This window comes from Abramis brama, assembly GCF_963993115.1.
Source record: "Abramis brama genome assembly, chromosome: 22".
Lineage (NCBI taxonomy): Eukaryota > Metazoa > Chordata > Actinopteri > Cypriniformes > Leuciscidae > Abramis > Abramis brama.
In genome coordinates this window covers 9,311,215-9,329,510 of record NC_139984.1, presented here as the reverse complement: position 1 = coordinate 9,329,510, position 18,296 = coordinate 9,311,215, and the positions used below count along the sequence as shown (strand labels likewise).

Below are 18,296 nucleotides of genomic sequence, written 5' to 3'. Positions count from 1 at the left end.
GCGGAAAACGCGTGCATGCTAGAAATAGAACCGACGCCTATTTGTCACGCGACACGGAAGCGTCTTGGAAGCGTTTCCAAGAAAAATTGAATAGGAAAAGATGTTTATATGACATTTTGACACAAATACATATTAATAAATGTCATTTTGATGTTTGAAAGTGTCGGGTTTGACATAAATGCAAATATAAATGCAATTTTAAAAAATATTATCGATTTTCAAATACTTCACCAGTCAATACAGAACGAAATATTCTATAGCCTATATTGCCGTCAACACTGCCGACGTTGTCTTTGCTGCTATATATTTATGTTTAACATGAAGTATAGGCCTTCCACAACTCTCTCCCCATATGTTGAATATATCACCAATGAGGCTTATCATATGTCACCTAGCAGCAGCAGCGCCGCGTCAGACACGCAACAGAAACGCCACGCTCACGCCACGCAGCCAGTGTGTCACCGGCCTTATCCTGAGGCTTTTTCATTTCACTTTTGGTGTGAAAGGCCCTTGACATTTGCCCAAAATATGACTTTTTAAAGAACAAACAAACAAGTTAGCCCAGCCCAGGTGAGAAAAACGCAAAGTAACTAAGTAACGCAATTAGTTACTTTTTAGGGAGTAACACAATATTGTAACACTTATTACTTTTAAAAGTTACTTTTCCCAACGCTGATTAACAGCAATATTTGCTTGTTTAAAAAGGTTTTAGTAAAAAATAATAGTATAAATTATCAAGTATAAATTTAGTATAATTTACCAAGTTAATAAGTAAATTTTTAATAATGACACTAACAAATGACTGAATTGGTGTTCCTGTAGCTCAACTAGTAAAGCAGGACACCAGCAATGCCACGGTCAATACCTTTGGGACGCACAAACTGATAACCTATTCCTAAAATGCACTGGAAACCAGTTTGAATGGAAACATCTGCTAAATGTAAATGAATCAGCATTTTGTTTTTCATTGAAATGGAGAGCAGATTCACAGAAATGAATCAAACTTCACAATTCTTTTTTATTATAAAATTATCTACTGGCATAGTCTTAAGAAAACTTACTGGACAAATAAAAAGCATGTTAATATATGGAAATATTTACAATGTTGATTTATTTTATGTAGCCAACAAAATCCTTTAATATATATATATATATATATATATATATATATATATATATATATATATATTAAATATATAATATTTTATATTACACTTACAGGCAGAACTTTTCTGAAATGCTACATCCACAGCTCATCCAAATATGGAATATTTTAAAGGATATATATATATATATATATATATATATATATATATATATATATATATATATATATATATATATATATATATATATATATATCTCCTTTAAAATATTCCATATTTGCATGAGCTGTGGATGTAGCATTTCAGAAAAGTTCTGCCTGTATATATATATATATATATATATCCTTTAAAATATTCCATATTTGCATGAGCTGTGGATGTAGCATTTCAGAAAAGTTCTGCCTGTAAGTGTCCCGAGTTGCACTGAATGCACAAACATACTACATTGACTCATTTCAGTAAACACAGACAGTCTATACTGTAGACCATATAAAGATGTCATATTAAAACATTAAATGTCACTATATTTTACTTTTATAGATCATCACCTGCACCCTTTCCATGATTTTCTTTCCAATGTTGCAACAACATGAAGGCCTCAGGGCTCGGGCTGGCATGTTGTGATGTAGCTATTTCTCGGAGCCCTGTCTCTCCCTCTGAGAATCTGGGTTAGAGACATGTGTCCTGACTTGACCGGCGTTTTACAGGCGGGGCCATTGTTGATGAATAACTGGCAATAACCAGGACAATCAGCTGCTCTGTTGTTTGTACAGAGACACCATTGAGCCTGTCTCAAACACATACTCAGCTATGTATTTATCTTGCTCTTGAAGGACAGGGCATTTTATTATGCTTTACTTTGACCACACTGCCAAATGAGACTCAGTGTCCTGAGCTGAACCTGCCAGGCTTGTGGCAGTGTCACCTACTAGAAGAAGGCTGAACATGTCCGCACATGTTAGCTGCAATGTTTTCAAGTCATTCAGATTACCTCGACTTCATGTGTGTTTGAATGCTGACAATGGTAGCTTGCCTCTTAATCACACAAATGGGATTGCGAAAATTTGACAGGCTAATAAAATCAAACCCCTTTAATGCTAGAGTTGGGTGGCTGACGATGAAAGATGTCTCAAAACAGGCCTCAAAATCATAGTAAAATCCCCTCGACACACACACACACACACACACACACACACACACACACACACAAAAGTACCCATATTTTATGTAGTCTGGGTGGTATTTTCTTTTTTTTCTTTTTTACTTTGAATCGTTTTCTTCATGTATTTTTAGGATGAGGGCATGTCACACTTGTCCATCTGTCAACATACAATTGAGTTTGATTGGACTTTACATCAATAACTATAACTATAAGAAGCCTTTTCTCTTGTTTAACCCTGTTTGCTATTTTATTTTTGCATGATTATGGTTAGTTGCAGTATATTATTAGCATTAGCATAATTTTTTTTTTTCAACCATCTGCAACCCTATCAGAATAGCACCTGGCTGGCACCATTTACATTTCAAATCATATGTTTGTTTTTTCTTCACCAATGATAATATACTTCCACCACACTCGCTGAAAAGAGTGAGGACCACTTCAGTCTCTTAAGCACTCCAGCAGAGCTTTCAGCGTGGCACTTAGGACTACTTAGCAGCTTCATATTTCAAAAATATGTCAGGTAAGCCTGACCAGGAGAAGGCTGGTCCCTTGATGAAGTGGGCAATGAAAGAATTCATGCTGGACGTCTCTAAGGGAAGAACTATGGTCCATTTGGAGAGTCATGAGGGGCTTTTGTTTTTTGGTGTGTTCGCACCGCAGGAACAAGGAACGATTTTAGCTCTAGGAACTCCTATTGGAGGAACTAATTTAGCTCCTACTTCACAGTCGGGTCTAAATCAGCACTATAGGAACTACCAGTGACGTTAGTGTACGCTGACTGGCCGAACACACGCGAAACACCAGCACCCGCCGTTTAAAAAAAAGCTATGTATACACGTAGATTGTAGCCTATATATTTACTCCAGAAACTAACTCTACGAACATGGAAAATAGTGATAGATGGGCCTCTTAACCTTTACACTGAGGAAAAATCCAATGCAACTTTGAGGGGACCAAGCCAAACATAGTTATGTATTTCTGCTCCGCTAGCGACACTGAACATCAACCACACGGCACACGCTAATGCTTTTTCATGTACTGTCTCTCTATGTCTAACAGTTCTATATAATAATGTATTAAACAGAACTGTTACAGATCGTAAACTAATGAACATGGAGAATGCGAGCGCTGTTTGCTCAGGCTCTGAGCTCTCAGTGCCGTCAAAATATAGGTCCGCCGCACCGTCAAAATAAAAGCCACAACAACAAGCGTGGCTTACGTCACTTCAGAGTCCCTACTGGCGGTGGAAATGCAACCAGGAAAATGTTCCTAAGGGAACCATTAGTTCTCGGGGAACCACACTGGTGGCTAGTTCCTAGAAATAAGTTCCTAGAACTAGGGGCTTCCGCACCGGAGGAACCTATGTTCCTGTTCCTAGAACTAACTTCCTATAACCACCCGGTACGAAAACCCCTATGGTCGGACTTCCCCTAAAATGTCCTCAAAAATGTGACATTGAAATGTTTGTCTATGTACAAATAAATGGTATATAATAAATATCACACTTCATAATTTAAGTATTTTACCAAATGTTAAAATTACACACATTTAAAATCAATAGAGCAAAAATTTGTTCCCAAAAGAACAAATCATTTTGGCACTGGATTCTGACGTGCCTTGATACCGGTTTACCTTCACAACTTACTACTGGAAGATAACTTTCAGACAAAGCATGGTGGACCAGCAACTCTGCTGTATGGCTGAGCTCTTAAATGGGCAGAATATTGCATCAGACCGCAAATAATTTAAATATATAATGCACATGGCTGAAGGTCTGTTAATACCAACATGAATGTTTGTCACGAAAATTTGGGCAGATGTTTGCATGCAGTTTGCCCAAAACGGGCAAACTGAACATGAAAATTCAATCTCTGACAGTAGGTAGTGCCTTTAGAAAAGCAGAAATAAATTAAAAAATGTATTTAATTTAAGAAAATAAAGTAAATTAAAAGTAAAAAAAAAAAGAAAGAAAAAGTAAATAAATATTGCTGTTGACAAACAGAAGTTCAGATTTTTGTCTTCACTATAGTGTTTATCAAAAACAAAATCAAATACAACGGTAAAGAGACGAGTGCCGCTTGATCGCCACCAAGTTGTACATTTTTATATAACAGCTGCAACTCTAGGCATGTGACCAAAAGCATAAATCTCATTGGCTGGCCAACTTTATTCGCAAAGCTGTGGAAAAGAGATTAGGGTTTCACTTTATTTTGATGGTCCCTTTAACACATTCTATTGACTATAAGTAACTTTGCACCTACATGCCTACTAACTCTCATTAGAGTATAAGTAGACTGGTAGGGTTAGGGTTATAATAAATTGACATGTAGTTGCAAAGTTACTTATAGTCAGAAGAATGTCTGTTGGCGGACCAACACAATAAAGAGCAGATATTAAGCAGACAGTCTACAATACTCTAATGAGAGCTAGTTGACATGTAGTTGCAAAGTTTCCTATAGTCAACAGAATGTTCAAAAGGGACCCTCAAAACAAAGTGTTACCGAGATTTAAACACCTCTCAGTAAAAAAAAAAAAAAAAAAAAAATTCTGTTTCATTGACACCATGTGAATGTTTCGGTCTGAACAGATGCATTAACAGCCGCTCATACAGATTAAAATGTTTATCGCACCAAATTTTCGCACTGAACATTCATCTTGGTGTGAAAAGGCCCAGACAGTGCTGGAAACATCATAAACAGATTGTGTGATGATGCAGTTAGTTGAAGTCATAACATGTAATTTAGAATCCGTAATCTTGATTTGGCATTTATAAATGTTGCAAAAACACAGGTCATTAATTACTGTGTAGTACTGTATACAAATATATATATATATATATTTGAATAGACCAACACATTTTATCATGAACTGATATCCGTGCTTCCCTCTTGAAAAGCACCGGCGCCACTGATAGTAACATGCACAATAAGGAAATAAGGAACTAGGTAGGCATGAAGGGAACTTGCCCTGAACAAGCTCTGCAGGTGTAGACAGCCATAGATGTGACAGTCAGCTGCTCAGACCTGCCATCAGTCATTTTGAGCAGTTCTCTGTGTGTTTTTTATGCAGTGCGAACACCTGTGGAGCGCACCAAGCCAAAGTCAACAGTTCAGGTTGGAAAGTGAGATGACTACGGGTCCACAGACCCAAAACAAACTTGCAGAAAAAACAATCAGCATACAGGCATCACCGCCCATCCCATCCGTGTGTTTCCGGCCACATGCATTACACAGAATTCAGGATCACAGATCCTTCTTTGAAACCGCTTATAGGCTCAGGTGGGACGAGGTCTTTTGAAAGGTATGCTTTACTGTACTGGAGTAACCAGACCCGGTTAGGATCCTGCTTTCAGTTGGCTAGATGGCATGTGCAGGAAGTGCCGAGGGAAGAATACACCTCACACAAATGAAAAGGTGCTCTGATCTGTTCCACAACAGGCACACAAGGTCTGACCTAGATTCCCCCTATCCTGAAAAAAGCTGCTCTGCCAAGTAAGGCAGGGTGGGAAGGGCTGAGCCGTAGCTTTGCCCCATCTCTCTCTCTCTCTCTCTCTCTCTCTCTCTCTCTCTCTCTCTCTCTCTCTCTCTCTCTCTCTCTCTCTCTCTCTCTCTCTCTCGTTCTCTCGCTCTCCCAAACATGGGCGGAGTGTAGTGTGGCCTTTTCAAACTCACCCGGCTGGCAAGCAGACTGGCTTTTGGAAGCAAGCAATGCTGTTTTGAACCGCTGCCAAATGAGACAGCCTCTGCCGGCGCAGCTGAAACTTTTTACAGCCTCCCCTCATTCGACAGGAAGAGACACGGGGAGCAAATTTGTAGGAGGGGGGGGGGGGAGGGCGAAATAAATCTTTGTAGCGTCTGCAACTAAGGCACTGCATCAAGGATTTCCTTCTGTGCTTTCACGCTCCCCTACTTTGGCAAGGTGCCATTCGAAAAGGTTTAAAAGTGATGTTTTTTTCTCTCTGTAGGGAGTATTGAACGGGGAACGGATGTGCTAGGAAGTGAAGAGTTCAGCGAGTTCAGTAAATGAGAAATATGTAAATGCATCAATAACAAAGGGACTGTGACGTCACGCACTGTGCTGCCCAGGACAGTGCCTGCGAGCAGACGGGACAAACGTGTGCACATCTGACAAGATGCCATCTGCGTACCATGAAGAGGATGCCTGATTTACGTCAGAACTTTCTTGCACAGGACCATGTGAAGTCTGTCGCTGCAACGACTGACACGCTGTAGTAACTTCCTCTTTCATGGTAAGGACTTGACAAACTTTTAGTGATATGTCTCCACTGCAAACTGCGATAACTTCTCCAGTGCTTATTTTAATACTGTTTTGCCACTCTTGACTAAATGACTGCATGCAAAGTGCAACTTGGACGATGATGTCAAACACATGGCGAGTCATAAAACCAAATGTAGCAGGCAAGTGGGATCAGCCAACTGTGGTGTCTTTCAAGGTTCTTTGAGGAAGTACTACGAACCACTCATGTCATGTTTTCCTGATAAAGAGATCCAAAACGCAGGCAGTGGTAGAACAGCCTCTGGATGTGTGTAATGATTACCGAGGACTATAACTGGAAGGCTCAAACTACCTGGGACAGATGCCAAATGCTGACAAAGGCAATCATTGCATTCTCAGGGGCGAGCAAAATGAACTCCTGGTCCTCTCGCACTTCTTTTGGGAGGGTTATTTATATTCCTCGAGAAATCACCGAAAGCGTTGACTAATTGCTGGAGTCGGTCACATGCTTTGGCTAAAGGGCACAAAAAAAAAAAATCCCGTAAGTTCTGAATCTTTCTCGCCTCTTCTGTCGGGACCCACTCGGCTGATCAAGTTTTTCCTTTAAATAATCAATTCTGACCGCTTATTTTCCAGACGTCTGCTTGGAATAACTGTGACTGGGGCAGATGGGTACAAGCTGACTCTCTTGCATTCCCATAAATACAAGTTTGTCATGTTTTTGCATGCTAGTCTAGCAAAAGCTGTGCCTTTATGGCGACTCTGCTTTTTCTGCATGGCAAATACTCTCTTCTTGATCTCTGCGTTCTTTTTCGTTTCTCAGTCCCTTTCTTTCTCCACCTCCTCTCTCCCTCTCTCAGCTTCTGTCTTTCACTTCGCATCCTGTGCCAAAGTGGGCAGGGAGAAAGAGCTCGTGGTGAGGCGGGTGAAGCGGAGGCCGCTGTACGTGCTCTTTCTTCAGCCACAACCCCATGGAAGAGCATGTTTGGTGGCAGCACGTTTGTAGGTCTCTCTCCCCGAGATAGGCGTACTATGTGCACGAGTCTACCTCTTCTCGCCGCCATGACCCTGCCTTGTGTTCTTTGACGTTGAAGCCTCTAGTCTGCAGGTATTCCGTTCTTTCTTTTCCCCGCTTTCATACTTTGTAATATTCCACTGATTATTTAGTCCCTTTTTAAGCAATTCTCTTAAAGCATCATTGTCGATTATTTTACCCAGCTGCTCTGGCTCTCTTGTTCACTGTTGTCTTCCTCTTGTAAACGTGTCCATGCCTCGGATTCCGCCATTTCTACTCCGCTAAACGACTTTCGGACAAATTATTGTCGATGTCCTTTTGATAAATGTTTTTTTTGGTTCAATTCTTCTTCTTTTTTTTAAAAGAATGCATTTTGTTAAGAAGTTATTTTGCAATTTGGTTCACATTCCTTCATATAGCATGAATGTTCCCTTAGTTTTGGGTCGTTTTGGGCAGTTCATTTTGGGGTTTAAGTTTTTTTTAAGGATTTTAATGATTTGAACATCCAAATGGTGTTTGGCTGCTGCCTTAATGCTTTTGGAAGGAAAATAACACAGTGATATTTTTGGATATGATGGCAGTGATTTGTGGATGGCCTATAAAATGCCTCTTACGTCAAATATGTATTGTACATCCCTCACATTTCTGTACCGAAATTACCTTTTATCTCTGTCGACTTTATTACTGCCAACTTTTTATTTTTATTCTATATCTCTCTATAAAAAAGTGCCCATGAGGGCTTAGCTGCGGCATACAATTTGCATTTAAGAAAGCATTAGTAAAGTTATCTTGCATGTACAGTACAAGAGCATTCGGTTACTTGATTGACATTGGTATTGATATAATCAAATTACTTCTTTTCATATTCAGATGGTATTCTTTTAAAAGGTTGGCTTGTTCTGTTTATATTCAACTGCCTTTTTTCCTGTTGCATTTGCAGTGCAAATTAGATGGATGCCAAAATAAACCGAGTGGGGCTAGTTTGGGAAAGACAATAATGAAATGTAACCGTTTAGGAACTAAATGTATGTGTTAATGACCAAATAACATGTGTTTTGCAGAAGTAACTGATCTAACTGATTTAAATGCTAATCAGATATTACATACAGAAAACAACAAACAGGGGTGTTTAAGACTAATTTAATATTTTTTTATAGTAAACTGATTAAGTTTCAGTTATTGAACGTAACATCAGAGGGTGGTTACAATCCATCGATATGATACATTTGATCAACTATCTTAATTGTTTGTGCAGTTGTTATGTTTGTGAAATTCACATTAAATTCCCTTAAAACAGGCTGGACAATCGATGATATCTGCTTTCTCTAGAGTAAAAAAGGTAATTTTTTTCTAGCAAGGACATAGGACCACATTACACCAGACGACCACCGAAATTGAACATGCATCGACGAATATGATTTAAATCTGATTCACAATCTTTAAGAAAAATTACAAAGAAAAGATTTCAAGATGGCGTCGACATGCCACGTGTTTGTGTACTGCTGTATTTTACGAGCGACTTTTTAATGCAGTCTCTTTAAAATAACAGCAAACATTTTAAACAAATCCTTATTTAGCAGAATATCGGCTTTCGGCATGCAAACAAACGTGGAAAAGCTGTGAAAAATGGCGGTGTTAGGTTGAAATAACACATGATATGCTGATGTTTGTTGTTTTGGCTATAGAGCAAGGATTTTTCTTGGATCATGTTCTTTTTAGCGCTTTATTACTCGTCAGCGGAAGGAACGAGGCCAGGTAATTTGCTGCTTTGTACAGTAAAACAGAGAAGTTTGCGTATACATGTTTATTTTGCTCAGAGACAGAGAGAGATGGCAACAGGAAAAAAGTGGCGGGAGGGAGGGAGGAAAGGAGAGCATTTCCTCCACCCCCTGTTCTCCTCAGATGAACTTATCATGTAGCTTCATATTTTCTCTCCCTCACGCTCTTTTTTTCCCCCCCTTTCCCATACAGCCTCGCTCCCTCCTACATTTACTGTAGCTGACGATCAGATGCACCCTGGGCCCCGACCCCACATTAGCAAACAAACAAACCGAGTTTAACCCTAAAATGCTTACATTTCACTGCACACACAATCATATCTACAACTTCATGCTAGAAAAGACAGAATACAACACCAGTTTTGCCATCTCCAAGTATTTTGACTTCATATTTAAAGTTTTATTTGGAAGAAGTGTTTATAACGAAAGTGTTCACGGTGGAAAATTCTCTGCAGGTGAGAAAACACTGCTGTTCACCTCCAAATGCACAGACACGCAGCATATGTTCGGAGCCTATTAGTTACACGGCCCCAGACGGGGGCAGAGATCTAAGTCTAATCTGCAAGGTCCTTTCTATAAACAAGGCAAAGCAGAATCCTTATCGTCGAGTTTCGATGAGTAACAGCAGGCTCTCCGGAGACCGCGTGACAGAGTCAACCAAGGTCAAGCCAAGCCCAACTTCCTGTTTTTTGGGGACCGCTATTTTTGAAATAAGGGCGTTTCTTTCTGGTGTAGGTTGATGACAGGGGATCATAAGCTGAATGATTAATGACATTTTCGAAGAGTTAAAGCTTTCAAGGGCTTAACTCTTTTGAGCAGTGTGGAAGAAATAACAGGAAAACGTCACAGGTTTAAGCAAACAGGAAGAAATGCAGTTCAGGGAAATACTGCGCTATTTATTGTGTACAATGATTCATACAAACTCAAAATATGGCATATTTTGTGTTAAATAACTTGTGCAACAGTTGTACTAAACGATAATATGATCTAGATATGGACTCACCAATGCTGAGAATGCTGATTAGCTGTACAAACAAAAGAGATGAGAAGATAGCGACGGTTGCTATTAAAAGTAAAAAATGAAAAACATCTATTGTTTGTTCATAGCGTATCTTGTATTTTCTTTCTTTTCTTTTATGAGACATCTTTTTTTTTTTTTACGAAGGCTAATTTTCTGTTATGTGGAGGCCGAAGGGATTTTCAACGGGGAAGCTCCCCTCCTACGTTAAATTAATGCTGCACAAAGGCATTGTCTCAAGTTCCGTATTTTTTTTTCTTGTAATTGTGGCCTCTTAGTCTTCCTCTGCCAACATCCCCCACCCTTCAACGCTCTACCCACCACCCTCTTCTCCGTTCATTGAAATTCAGCCTGGCATACAGGCACTGCCCCTTTCTTGGCACCAGACTCAGGGACTCGGCGACAGAGAGGAGGGGAGAAAATTTAAATGAAAACATGAATATGTACCAATTTCTCAGTGAGCTTGTGCCAAAACGTTTAGCCAGTTTCATTGGATCTAGCGCAAGATTATCGATAGCCATTTTCGGTGTGCAATTTGAGCAAGTATCCTAACCGCATATGGTCTTGGCAACCATAACGCAGTGGGAGGCGTTCAGAAGGCTAATTGATTTGCCTGTTTACCTCCTGCTATTGGACGGGCACAAGGGCTAACGGCTGTGTCCTTTGATCGCTAGGTAAGATAGAAGGCCTTTTGTTGATCTGATTTCATTTGTTTACCTCTTTTCTGAGTTGCAAAACAGGGGAGCAAGATGTTCCTTTTGTGACTATAAAAAATGCTTGGTATATGATTATGCCAAGAGGTGGTATAGCATAGTTGATGTGTAAACAAATGCAGGCAATTAAAAATGGCAGCCATTTATCGAGTGACGCAGAGAGGGCATTAGCTGTTATATTACTTTGAGAAACAGGTTTTGTCATGTATGACAGAGTGTGATATGGCAGAGATTATTTTAACAACTGCAATAATAATGTCTCTGTGATGTTTTTCAGATATTAGAGACGCAGGCTCTGATCAAAAACCTATTGAGCCGGCTATGTAGGGAGCGTTTTAAGGCATCATAGGTGCAGTCACGACTTGAAGGCGGTTCCAAAAGGTAAGATACTTCGCTTTAGCCAAATTTTAAGGCATTGCATGTATCCCAATCTCAGTGTGCACTGCAAGCTCAGTGAAAATATCAAAGATGGCGAGAGAAATGTTGATTAGAAATAAATGTCATTATATAACAAAATGTCTGGTAAAAAAGTCTAATTATAAAGGTATTTTACTCAATATTTTAATGTGTTCTATCTATTTTTTAATCTGTATAAGAGTAGTATGGAATTAGCTTAGCAATATGCTAACAACAAACTCGACTGAAATCAAATGCATTCGAGTCTTACTCTTCCATATTTGTATGATCCACAGAGTTGCTTCGTTCCACAGTATTCACTAATGTGGTCCATAATAATTATGATGCTGCCTGTGATGTAGACTGCTATAGGCAGTTCACTAGGTTTTTTAAAAACATCATTTAATTTGTAAAGGGCAACTGTACACTCTCTTAATTCAGATAAAGATGCTTAATACATAAATGTATAATAAACGGTGAAGTCACACAATGCCACAACAGTTACTAACTTTGGTTGCTAATCTGGATCCCCATATGTAGGCTACAGAGTAAAGCTGATTTAAAATGAATAAACATGTTGAATTAATAACATAAGACACAAATGCCTGCAAAGTATTACATGCAGATTTGTTAGTGCTAAGTTGCTTGTCCTAACACTATGACTTTGTGCATTCTGTTTAAGAGGCTTGCTGTTTAAAAGTCAAGCATTCAGAAATGCTTTGTCTCTAAAACTAATCAATAACCTCATTTGAATGCCATTATATAATCTAGTTTTGTAAGGGACTTATAGGAAAATTGTTAGCGTTAAACTCTTATGTTATGTTATTGTCATGTAATTTTAGTAACAGTGTTACTTTAATATTATTTATATAATATAACAGTATTTTATTATTGTTTTTAATTTGCTTTTATTTGTATATTTTATATATTCATTTTATTATTAATTATAAATAGTACTTCAACTGCAACTTATTTATATCAGTTAGTTGCCAAGGCAACATTTCCTTTGCCCAGGGAAATGTTTCAAGCATTTAGGTTTTCATCTAGTATTTATATTTACTAATATCTAAAATGGTTTAAGTTTTAGTTTACAGTAACACTGTTTAGAAGACGTGGGACTAACCTTATATTTTTTTTAATGGAAATTATTACATTATCATTTATAAAATTAGGATACTATGTTCCATTCGCTCTGAAATTAATGTGTTAGTTCATCCAAAAATGAAAATTCTGTCATTAATTACTCGTCCTCATGTTGTTCCAAACCAGTAAGACTTTCGTCCATCTTCAGAACACAAATGAAGATATATTTAATAAAATCTAAGAGATTTCTGCAACTACCACTACAGGCTTCAAAAAGTTCATAAAGAGATTGTAAAACTAATCCATATGAATTTAGCGGTTTAGTCCAAATTTTCTGAAGACACTCGATTGCTTTATATGATGAACAGATTAATTTAGGCTTTTATTCACATATAAACACTGATCAGCGAACATAAACAGAAGCTCAACAGAACCTGGTTGATGCACGAGAACCCACCTCTTGGAGAAGCTCAAACGTCCTGCGTAACACGAGAATGAACCTCATTGGTTCTTGCTGAAGCTCAAACGTCCTGCGTAACACGAGAATGAACCTCATTGGTTCTTGCAGAAGCTCAAACGTGCATGAACCTCATTGGTTCTTGCTGAAGCTCAAACGTCCTGCGGAACACGAGAATGAACCTCATTGGTTCTTGCTGAAGCTCAAACGTGCTGCGTAACACGAGAATGAACCTCATTGGTTCTTGCTGAAGCTCAAACGTGCTGCGTAACATGAGAATGAACCTCATTGGTTCTTGCTGAAGCTCAAACGTGCTGCGTAACACGAGAATGAACCTCATTGGTTCTTGCTGAAGCTCAAACGTGCTGCGTAACATGAGAATGAACCTCATTGGTTCTTGCTGAAGTTCAAACGTCCTGCGTAACATGAGAATGAACCTCATTGGTTCTTGCGGAACCACGCATTCATACGGATTAGTTTTATGATCTCTTTATGCATTTTTGAAGCATCAAACTGGTAATCTTTATTTGTGTTCCGAAGATGAATGAAAGTCTTACTGGTCTAAATGATGACCGAATTGATTTTTGGGGGGTTAACTAACCCTTTAAAAGCATGACAATTGAAAGAAATCAAATGTGTTATTTTATGTTTGCGTTTGTCTATGATCAGTTTGAGCTTCAGTACAGTATCAGTATTTCTTCTTTTGGAGAATAATTTGTGTTCATCTACTTAAGTGTAACTTCAGCAGGCAATTCAAGTCACATTCCAGTCACTTAGTGGACATTCCCTTAGAGTACAAAACTGTATAGTTGGAAAAGTATGGTGATATTCATATTTACGTGTTGTGTCATTAGAATTTAGCTTTTGAACATTCTCTTTGTCCTTAAGTGCTATGCAGAACAATCACATGCAGTTTTCATAAGAATTATGATTTTGTGGGCTCATTCATGCAAACTCTTTCCTGAAGTCATTGAATAAAAGCGTTGATAGACATATCCAACTGATAAAGCCATCAAATTACTATATAAATATTGCTGCAATATCTATTTTATGGTATCTTATGATCCTCTTTTCAGTTCCACCCACACTGTCTACGCTGAAAGCAACAGATAATCTCTAATACTCTCTTAAATACCCATGTTTCAAAAATCAGGGCAGTTGTGTCTAATTTGCATTAGCATTAGCATTACATATTTTAAAAATTGACTAAAGAGGACATTTACATATGAAAAAATCAAAGCTCCACTAAAATGGACTTAAATATCTGGCAAAGCACCAAAAGCACTGGTTAGTCCCCATCAAGGCGATTACCACACATTGGGGAACAGAAGAGCAGACTAGTTCCCTGTGTAATCTAAAAATCCAAATGTCACATCTGTCAGACCATATTAGCATATTTCACGGGTGAGGCATCATACGATGTGCTAAAGAAGCAACTCTACTACAGAATAGCTGGCACAATAAAACTACACGGTAGAATTCTTTGATTATATCATAGTAAGACAATTGTGTGTTTTTATTGACTGATAAAGCTGAAGGTGTTTGTGAACATTATAACTATGAAAAATGAATAAAGCGCCTTCACTGATAAGGGATAAAGATAGGTAAGCTTGTGTTGTTGCACAGCTTATGACTGACCTGACCTTTACCGAAAGTTGGCACAACAGTCATGACATGCCATCTCTCAGCTTCTGCCTCTTCTTTGTCTTCCAGCAGACAGCGTCATGTGCCAAAACTTTCCAATCATTGTCCCCCCAAATGGGCCAAAAAAGAGCATGTGTATGCTAATTAGCTAAGAAGACTTTTGTATGTTAACAAATTGCTGAAAGTCAGTTTACTGGAAGAGATTAGCATGTCTATTTATGCAAAAAAGACATGCTCCACCTATTAACGCCACACATTAACTGCTTATACTGTCATTTTGCAAATGTTTTTGCATGTCCTATTTGCTTGATCAAGGTTGGAAGTTCAAGAATGAGTGGATAATGAAAAAGAATTGTTGCATTTAACAACAAAACTTTAACATTCACAAATTAGGAACTGATAGTTGTATGCTTACATGTTAGAATGCTGATGTTCAAAGATGTTTAGGTTTGTCACGCATGCTAACATGCTAATGGACATGATGTTTTGTTGTGAAATGAAAGAGCACTATTGATTCGAGGAGGATTCTTGGCTTTCTAATCATTATACTGATGCCAGACGTCCCCCAGTGCATCGAGAGGGAGACCCTTACTCTTCCAAACAGCCTCTGAGAACAGTGAACGTGTGAATGGGTTTTTCAGGCACACCTCACAGAGGTTGCAAGGAATGCACAGCTCTCGCACCCTAAAATGGCCGAAACGCCGCCATTTTGTTTTCCCACTATTTTGCTGTGCGGAATAGCAGAATCAGCTTTGTTAAAAGCTACAGGAGACAGCTGGGGAAGCCATGTTTTACATCGTCTGTTTACTTCAAAAGCATAGCTTACGCAATGTTGTCTTGTTGGAATGAGCTCAGATTTTGGCAAAACGGGCGCGAATTCCTGGCGAAGGATCAAGCCTTTTTTTTCTTCATGATCCAATGCCAGCCTCGCTAGAATGAGTGAGTAATTTAGCTTTGGCTTTCAAAATTAGCGCTTCCCTTTTAGCCTGAATCCTGGTTCAACTCCTCGCAGTTCCCTGGTCTTTTTCATGTTTGATCGTTTTTCCGACTCAAATAAGCACCGCTGACTCGAGTCTGGAGAACACACATGCTGAGCTTTCAACTACTGTTCTTTTTCGGCAACTACATAGAAATAAGTAGCTCTGTGATCTATGGCACAACCATTCGGGTTATGTGTCTGAATGACTGAAGTCAGACCGTTTAAGTCTTAACATAGATTGACGACAAATTGAACTTTTTTTGGCACCTTGCATTAAATGATAAAATATCACACCAAGTGGCATCTGCAGACAAATGCTGCACAATCTTTCCTCAGACATTTTTTGCAATGACTTTTAACCAGCTGGTGTCAAGATGATTTGTAGTGGATGTATGAAGTCAGTTCTCCTTAAGTTCACACAGCAGGTGTTGAGAATCACATTAACTATGAACATGATGCACTTATGTTTGACAACCAGAAAGTGTTCAGATGCTCTTGCCGAATTCCAACCATTGTAAAAAAGCAGTACAGCATACTTATTAAAAAAAAGAGAACTTATTACAGATATAATAATATCTTTAAGTGTGTACTGCTTGTAATGTTTTCAGACACTTTTGTGTCATGTATTTAAATATAATTGTAATTACACATTTAAAATGATGACGCTATTTATATTAACTTTAAATGTGATATTGAATAAAGCATAGTCATGATAGTGTACTCTCTCTAAATGCACTTAAGTGGCCTTTTTTCATTAATGTAATATTATCTGCAAGTACTGTTTTTTAAAAAGAAACTCTTAAGATTTGAAGTACACTACAAGTGCGCATTTAGCACAATTAAACAGAATTATTTTTTTTACAAGGGTAAATATACTTGCTTAAACTGATATGTGGATCCCAGCTACAACCAAAGTTTGACTGTATAGTTGTGCTAACCTCTCTCTCTCTCTCTCTCTCTCTCTCTCTCTCGGCAGGAATGAATCCAGTGGTCTGCTGTCTGACGGGTTGACGTCTGTTCTGCTGTCCTTGGGGCTGAGGTAGTAGATTGAATAGTTGTGGAGCACGGTGCTCTCTCACTGAGATAACTATACAATCTACTGTCTTTCCTAAGGCGACAGCCAAATCATCCACAAACAACATGGACTCGTTTGAACACCTCACGCACTTCCTACAGTCTGCAGTCGTCCAATGATTCGGAGAGGATATTCAATCGTATTACAGAAGTTAAATGGTTTGTGATAGATGTTTCATGTTGACAAGTGTATTGCACTTTGGTGTCTGGACAGGGTGAGGTAGTAGGTTGTATAGTTTGGTGGGAGGGATCAAACCCTGTTCAGGTGATAACTATACAGTCTATTGCCTTCCTTTGTGGTACCAACTATCTGCCCACTAGCTGAAACTCCCTGAAGTTTATAGTTAGAATATAGTTATCGTTACGATTATCGTTATTGGTGTGAACGGGACTTTAAAGCTGCATGTCTGTGTGCATTGTGTAACAGGCCTAACATTTTACCTAACAAGCCTCAACAACATCTGTGTCTGATGCAAGCTTAACATGCTGCTGATCTAGCATTACATATTAAGAGAAAAATCAGATTAAATGAGATTTACTGAGCTCAGGTTTATGGCTTTATCAAAAATTTAGCTTTTCTGTTGGCTTGTGATCAAACAGGATTTTCACACATCATAACAGGAAATCCAGTTTCAATCAGACAATACAAATGGCCTTGTTCTGTGAATGGAAAGATATATAAATGCACAATGTGCATTATGTGTTCTTGTTCTATGAATAAAATAGTTTTATTCTCAACACATTTTTGACTTTCTTTTCATTTTAAGTTAATGTTGAGCAGTATACAGTCATCTTGTGTAAAGGCAGTCTTGTTTAGCAGAAGTTAGAACTTTACAGATACTGTATCTTTGTTGTGCAAACCTTATAAAAAGGTATCAAACAAACACAGTGTATAACCATAGAGTATTTTGTAGGCATGTACTGTAGTTTCAGGAGCCTTCCTTGGCATAAAGGATCAGAGCTTTAGAAATCCTCCTAATCTGAATGCAAATGATTCTTGAACCATTTATAAAATATGGCTTTATGGGTGAAAATTATATTTAAAGGTACACTCTAACTTTTGGCCTTTTTAGCGATTGAAAAAACAAAACTGCATTCATTTTACAGAAGAACATTGTTTTGGTTGTGTTTCGGCTCTGCGTGACTTCGGATGAATGCGGTTATCTTACTGCTCATAAAACATTCACTACTCGGCTTAAAAGATAAAACCACTTTAGATGGAAAGGAATTCAAGCGGGCTAGCTGAAGATGTTACTGTAGCTTTACCCATTAATAGACACGGAACTTCCTTGAAAATAAATTCCAGCACAGCGCTACAACAACCATAATGAAATGAGCCTTCACAAAAGATAATTCTTTACAATGAACTCTGTTAGAGAGCTACATATGGCAATTTATCTGTTCAATAAAATACCTTGCTCAACTTTTGAGTAATAAAAACACCATCCCTGTATCGCTTTTACATTTCAAATCTTCAGGTATCGCTATCTCTGAAAAGCCACGACAATGTTGATTCTTGTTTTATTACGAGCTGTGTCGCGTTCTCTTTCTGCCAGCAGACTCTCCTCTGTTCGGTGTTTGTTTAAAACGGGTGATTCCCCAGAGGATTGAGATTTAGCTGATCCATGTCATGCT

At 38.4% G+C, this 18,296-nt stretch overlaps 1 long non-coding RNA gene across 3 annotated transcripts; it reads left to right on the top strand.

Moving 5' to 3' along the window:
- Nucleotides 1-5,933: 5,933 nt before the first annotated feature.
- On the top strand, nt 5,934-17,403 carry LOC311073448. Of its 3 annotated transcripts, none has more exons than XR_014604145.1 (4): nt 5,934-7,045; nt 7,141-7,612; nt 11,306-11,409; nt 16,564-17,403. It is a non-coding gene; the product is annotated as an uncharacterized lncRNA (long non-coding RNA). The 3 variants fall into 3 exon arrangements; XR_014604146.1 differs by having other exon boundaries at nt 5,934-7,612; nt 16,564-16,626; nt 16,701-17,403; XR_014604147.1 differs by having other exon boundaries at nt 5,934-7,612.
- Nucleotides 17,404-18,296: the final 893 nt, after the last annotated feature.